Raw genomic sequence first — 7,036 nt, forward strand, 5'->3', positions numbered from 1 at the left:
GTTTTTTATTATATAAAAATTTATTGATTTTATTTTTAAAATAATAATATTATAATAACAACTCTCACAAATTTGTCGTAGATCTTGCATCAAAGAAATTAAATCTTTGCATCGAACTCATTATGCATGGGTATTTGGAGCAGATACTTCCTCATAAGAAAAGAACATCGTATAAGAGTAACTCACAGTAGCTTTTTGAAGAATTCAATCTAAGTCATAAATTTAACAATTGAAAATAGTTGATGCTAGAATGTTCACCCTTTCTTTGGGTCTCAAGGTTACATTAAAATAAACAAATTAACATAACATCACTCAACCACAATTACATCATCCACACTTAGTGGAGAAGAGTCACATTTGGAAATTCTAACTTTGTTTGTGGCCTAAAGGTACACTACAAATGATGAGCGCATTCCATCATAACTTTGCTCTTGACGATCTCCTGTGAAATCCGTACTACGCTTTGCTAGATTGAAACTAGCCTTTAGCGTAATATACAATGCATCAACTGTTGGAACCTCTAAAAACTTGATTAAAATCGTCTCTTGGTCGTCTTTATCAAAGTTCATATCCTAAATAAAAGTTCAATTATAAAAAGTCACTAAACTGAAAAAGCTTAATCCATACCAAAAGATGAGTACTAAATTCAATCTCCTTACATATTCATGAGACCCATTTGAGAGTTCATTGAGGGCTTTTGTGTTTTGAAGAGTAACACTCTCATTAAGAACATTCTTCAGTACACTCTGTATGCATAGAAAATGGAAAAAATAAAAGTTTAGTTAGAGCTCTAGACTATGAAATTTTGGGCAATAGATAACAACTACCTTTTTCTTGGTGCAATCTTTTTTTGCCTTTTTAGTCTACATCATATCCATCATCTTTTGATTCCACAGCATCAAAAACGTTAAGTTAAAGCTTAAAGCATACAAGGATATGAAGCATATAAAAGTTAAAAGATGTGAGTAAACCTTAGGTGCATGCTTGCTCTTTCTAGAGCTCACATCCACTTGATTTTCCTCATGAGAGCTCTCAAAATCCATTTGTTCTTTAATGAGATCAACCTTTGCATGTTCTCATAATAAAACACATTAAATACATTTCTAGTTTAATTATTGTAAAGGACAATAACACAGACATACCTTTGTGACAACCATTTGAAGCTAAAGCCTCATCCTCTTCTTCTACATCCTAATAGTAAATAACTAGATTAAAGAAAGTGTACAAAATAATTCGACATAGTATAAGTTGACAAAACATACATCTAGAAGGGGTTCAACTTGCATGCCAGTGAAAATTGCCTCTGAATAATTCTGGTCTTTCTCAAAGTCAATATGAGGATGATACACTTCCTCATTGATAGGTTGTAAATGATTTTCCTCAATCTACAATTCATGTATAACATGTACATTTCTAAATAACTTTAATTAAAAATAAAGAATGTAGAAACTCCCACAAGCTGTTTTTCTTTGTCTTCCGCCTTTGCATTCACTAAGTCGGTTCCCTACAGTGCACAACTTCACATAATCAATCTTATTATGATAGCTAAAAACAATGAAAAAATATTGATAATGTGGCTTACAAATATTAAATTTGTGGTATTGACCAGCGTTGATCTTTTCTTTTTATTCTTTCACTTTGCTTGCATGTGACGCAAGCAAAATGTGTAGATGTCCTTTACTTTCCAATGGTACTCTGCACCACGGAACGTCACCTCCTCAATTTCATCATGGTGCTCTTGAATGAAGCTCACAAGTTCATCCTTCCCCTCTAGATTTTGCTGTAGGTCACAAAGCTTGGAATCAAATGCTTTCATCCAACCTCTAACAGTTCTCAGATTGGAGCAATGGACTGCATGTACACTATCAGCGTAATACTTTGCAAGGAACTCTTTTCCATACAAGAGTGCTGGATCTCTGTCACTTTTCTTGAGTGGGAAGCGAAAGAGTTGCTCATATATCGGAACTGGTTTTTCAACCGTGTCTTCCTTTGCAACTTGTATAGCCTTGCCATGCCGTTGAGACAATCTTCCAGCCACCTTACTATTCTTATGATCAGCCTTAGAGGACTCTCCACCACTTGATTCTAGCTCTTTTACCCTTTCCTCTAGCATTGCTATTGTCTCTTTGAGAGACATTGTTTCAGATGGAGAAGCCATGTAATAGCTACAATGCCACAAGCTATACCTTAAATCATATATAGTGTAAACAAAACTTAGAAACCACAACAAAATATTATTTCCAATCAATTAAAGTATTTTAATGTTTGATACATCAAAGGCTAAGCACTTGTGCATCTCCAAACTACTGGCAAATTTAATTGTGCACCACTTCTTGAAGACATGCACCTCCTACTAACTACAATAAAGTCACGTATCACTACTTTGCATGAGTTCCAATCTCTCTCTTCGTACTGCTGGCTTTGTATCCTCCATGTACAATGATCAAAACTATCATGTACTAGCCAAGCTAATTTGCAATTTTTGCCCTGGTGGTCAATCTCTCTAACAATTGCGTGTACAAGATCATCTTCACCATCACTTTTGGTTGCTAGAACGATATCACCAACCTCTAACCAAGGGGGTGCATGTCCGACCTCTCCGAGAGTTGTAAGCCGCTTTCTTTGAATCAAATCCTTCACCTCATATGCTACTAGCCTGTTACCTGTCTCAACGGAAGAGGTATGAACTTATGCATCAAAGATGAGATTGGTCTTACACAATCCCAAGTGTATGGCATAGTTTGTTGTTGTACAATGATCATTCCAGTTGCATGATGAACTATTAGTTCATCAACCCCATTGTGTGAGGATATGCATTGTCTATAATACTCTGTCCCAAAATAAAAATAATATTGACCATTGTGCTTGATAGAGAACAATGTTTTTATTTTGGCCTCCCAATGCCCTACAGGAAGAGCATCCGTATCACCATCGTCCTGCTTTACAGTCACATGATCACCAACTTTAAAAGCCTCACCCTGGTTAGGTATCTTTTGGTAGGTTGTGACAAGAGTATTTTCACCTTCACTAACTGTCATCGTCCACAGTTGTTGAAAGTACATTTTCTCCTCATCTGAAAGGCATCTCTTTGTGCGTTACTTCTTGGTTATACCAATCCCTTTTGCTCTAATCATGTTGAGGCAGTAAGCCGGTTCATAATCTGCCAAAATCTTATGCCATAGCTCCCTGGCTCTTGTTAGAGATGAGAGTTCCAAGAGCCCTTTTTCATGGAAGATAGAGCATTGTGGACTCATAGGATGCAGTAGAGTGAAATCATCTGGGAGTATCAACCTTTGGTGTAAGAATGACAAATTCCTCTCATGCGGCAGGAATCCATCCTTCTCCTCTTGAAGCATGCGAGTAACCCATGTAAACAAAACGCGCTTGTAAAAGTGGACATAAGTTATCTCATTATTAGTTTTATTTGTCCTTACTCACATGTATATGGAGACCATCCTTTCAAAAATGTAACGCCAATATACATAATGAGATCCATGCCTGATAATGTCATCAAGCAATTCCCCATTCCCAGCAACATGCTCCAATGGTGAAGAGTTTGGACCAAAGAATTCCTTGCTCCTTACTCACCAAGGTGAGAATAATGATCGCATTATCTTGACACTCTCCTTTGTCCAACCCTTCTGACGACTAAAATTGTAAAATGTGTGGGCAATGTCTATTAGGAGAAGACCAAGCTCATACATGGGTCTTGATACCTCGTTGATGACACTCAATACATATGGCAGACACCATTGAATAAATTTTTGATTTTCCTCTGCCTTAAAACCTTCAAAGTACTTGCTAGGAGTGTGTGGCCACCTGCCATTGCGAATTGATGGTGGTGCAAGCTTGTATACAAGCTTGCAACATTCATCCACCTTTCTTTTTTATTCATTTTGCAATCCTTGCATGACAGTTGATGTATATTTACTGAACAAATTCAATGGAAGAACATGCATTGTATCATACACCAAGTCACGTGACAAGTCAAAGCCATATAAGTCAAAGAACTTCCATAACACTGACTCTCCAGATAGTCCTGCATGTGCAAGATTAGTCTCTCTTTGAGTTTGAGAGGTTGCTCTTCTGGCCTGAGTTACTGCATTGGACATTTCCAAAATGGAGCATTTTGTTGGTGGATATATTGCTTGTCATCTATTTTCATCATAAACATATCGCCCTCTATACATTGGATTACTAGCATCAAGAGTTGCTTTGGGCTTGTCTCTTTGACAACCCTCCTTGCCACCGTCCTTGAAGAGTCCTATTTTGCATTCGGCGGGATGGTCTCTACTGACCATCATAAGCATCCCGCGTAATATGCATGTCTGTTGCCATTCAGTTCCCATGCCAAATATTTTGTTGACATCATAGTTGTAGTGTACTTTTATTCCTGACATGAACAAGTCTTGCAATTCCTCCATAAGAGGACGTAGAAAAGCACCAAATAGACCACTATTGTTGTAACAAGACTTGATTTCGAGGTGTTTTAGTAATAAATTTTGTTTTCTAGGAAGTTTTTGTCATTTTAAAGTTAGTCCACTGTGTAGAAGGATGTGTGGATTGTTTTCGTCCGATAAAATTTTTGATCCGGAAGGCACTTTCTGGGGCATTTTTGAAGGCGTTAACGTGGGATTTTGAAAAAGTGATGTATGAAGCGATTGAAGCCTGCGTTATAAGGAACAACTTTGGTTCTTTGAGTCTTTAGAGATTTTGATGTTTTGATGCTCATTGAAGGCCAAAGATTAAGAAAAAAAGTTGGATTTGCTGTTTTTGCATCGTTTTTGTAGAAAATGCTGTTTTGCAGGTTGATTTTCAGCAAATCGGAGCAAGCTATGGAAATTTTCCATCACATAGCCGTCGAAGAGCGCAGCGAGGGCAACAAGATTGTATGAGACGGACTTGGGCTGTTTTGGCTCCGTTTGGGAGTTATGTTCAGTTGAAGACAGCTGAAAAAAAAACTAACCTCTACGGATCGCTTCCCGATCACGTTTTCTTTTTACCTTGTTCTCGCAGGTATATTGGCGCGCAAGTCGAGTCGACCGAGCGCCAAAAATAGAAAAGCGGCTATTTTAAGAGGTCGCAGGCTTTTGGAGGAGAATAGAAGGACGGGTGGTGCGTTTTTGGGGGGATTCACCATTCTCTCTTCTGCGAGTGCGAGTGCGAGTGCGAGTGAGACGCTGCATGTAAGCGAATTGAAGCTCGGGGGTGGTCGGGAGGTTCGAGCTCCGTACAACGGAGTGCGCCCATATATTTTGCTCCTCTGTTGTATCAAAACTCTACAAAGATTCATCAATACAAAGATCTCTTTCTCTATCTTTTGCTATAGATCTCTATTATTCGGCTCCCGTGACAATTGTTTCAGGCTACTTTCTTGGTGCTTGGGCGTAGGATCTCTGGCTCATGGAGATTCCCTTCTTCACCCATGCAGACTCTATATCGAAGAGATTGTACCATACCAAGCCCTTGAAATAGCAATTGCAATTGCTCCCAGCAACCAGACACCCTATAGTTATCAAACAAAAAACCATCCCAATCATGTTCAAGTCGAACCAAGCTTTTGCTTAGGCTTGGATCCTCCCTAGTGGAGTCATGCTTGCCTATTTTTGCCCCACCCATGTCACCGAATAGTAGATGAATCATTTCGTCTTGACCGATAATGGGAACTTGATATTCATCCCATAATGTCTAGAATTGAATGATCTTTGATAAAATTGCAATTCCAAGTGGTGCATGATCCGGACAAGAAGATTGTTGGCAGTCTTCACCTGCTCCAGTTGTACTTGTCGATCTCACCTCTATGCCCTCTTCAAATCCCTCTTCCACATTCAAAGAAGCATTTGATGGTTCCACGTCTGGTATATTGTCGTCAAAGTGTCTTACGTGCACATCATCTCGATTTACAAACCCAAAGCTCACTTGCTAGACTGCCTGCAACACTCCTTAGTTGTGCATGCTTGAAAAATGTCCTTTTCCCAACATATTTTCCACCCTAGCAAAATGCAGAACATGTACACCACATTCTTCGTGTGGTGTCATTGTCGGATGCACTCTGGAGAGGTGGTGTACTATCAAGCTCATTCACATTATTTGATTGACCCTGAAGGGCTCCAAAATTTCTATCGTAATGGACATCTGGGTAAACTTTATGGAGTGCCTCCTGTTTTCTATGGTAAAAAAAGGTTCTTCTGCTCAGCATTTGATACCCTTCCAATGTAAATGCACATTTATACGTACATGCACACTTGAAATTCTTGGAGGTGGAAGCCATGTATGCATGTATCACCTAAATGTCATGAGCCATGGTTACACGGACTATAGGGACCCAAAAAAACACATTTGCACATGATGCTGGTGGCAAAGGTTGTAGTACAACGTGCCCTTAAGTCACAGATACAAATTAGACATTTACAAGAATGAGCACCGTGCATTCAAAAACTATTTTATTAATAACATGCGTGTGTCAATATGAGAATGAGCTTTCATTTCTAATATGCGTGTATGTCTCCTAGAGTAATACTTTGCAAGAAAATTAGAGCAATGGACTGCATGTACATGATGCTAGTGTCAAAGGTCGTAGTACCAAGTACTATAAGTCGCAGATACAAATCATATATAACTTTGCAGCATTGCGCAACTTTAATAGTTGGAGAGTCACGTACAATAAAAGACTGATGTGACCACACTTGTTGGATCTTTTAACATAGATGATGGATACATTCACGCAAGACACAATTTCTTGCTCGGAATAAGGCTTTTAATCACAGCAAGCCTATCACTTAAAATCCTTGGAGATAAACAATTTTCACCATGGAAAACTACTTTGTAATAATCAAATGGATTTAAGGTTTGTTTCAAAAGCACTAAAGCCATATTCTCGGGCCACCACCTAGTGTCATCTATAACTATTCTTGAAATGCGTATCGGTGGCCTTTCTCTCCAAAAGACATAAAAGTGTTTCTCTGGCAAAACGATCATTCCTTCAAGATGACAGGCTAACTTAGCAACTAGTTCTTCTATTACTTCCTGTCGAGCC

At 38.6% G+C, this 7,036-nt stretch overlaps 1 pseudogene; it reads right to left on the minus strand.

Moving 5' to 3' along the window:
- Positions 1 to 308: 308 nt before the first annotated feature.
- On the minus strand, positions 309 to 6,271 carry LOC147447110 (uncharacterized; annotated as a pseudogene).
- Between the last annotated feature and the right edge of the window lie 765 nt (positions 6,272 to 7,036).

The sequence above is a fragment of the Adiantum capillus-veneris genome, chromosome 11 (assembly GCF_014529385.1).
Source record: "Adiantum capillus-veneris isolate H3 chromosome 11, ASM1452938v2, whole genome shotgun sequence".
In the NCBI taxonomy this organism is placed as follows: domain Eukaryota; kingdom Viridiplantae; phylum Streptophyta; class Polypodiopsida; order Polypodiales; family Pteridaceae; genus Adiantum; species Adiantum capillus-veneris.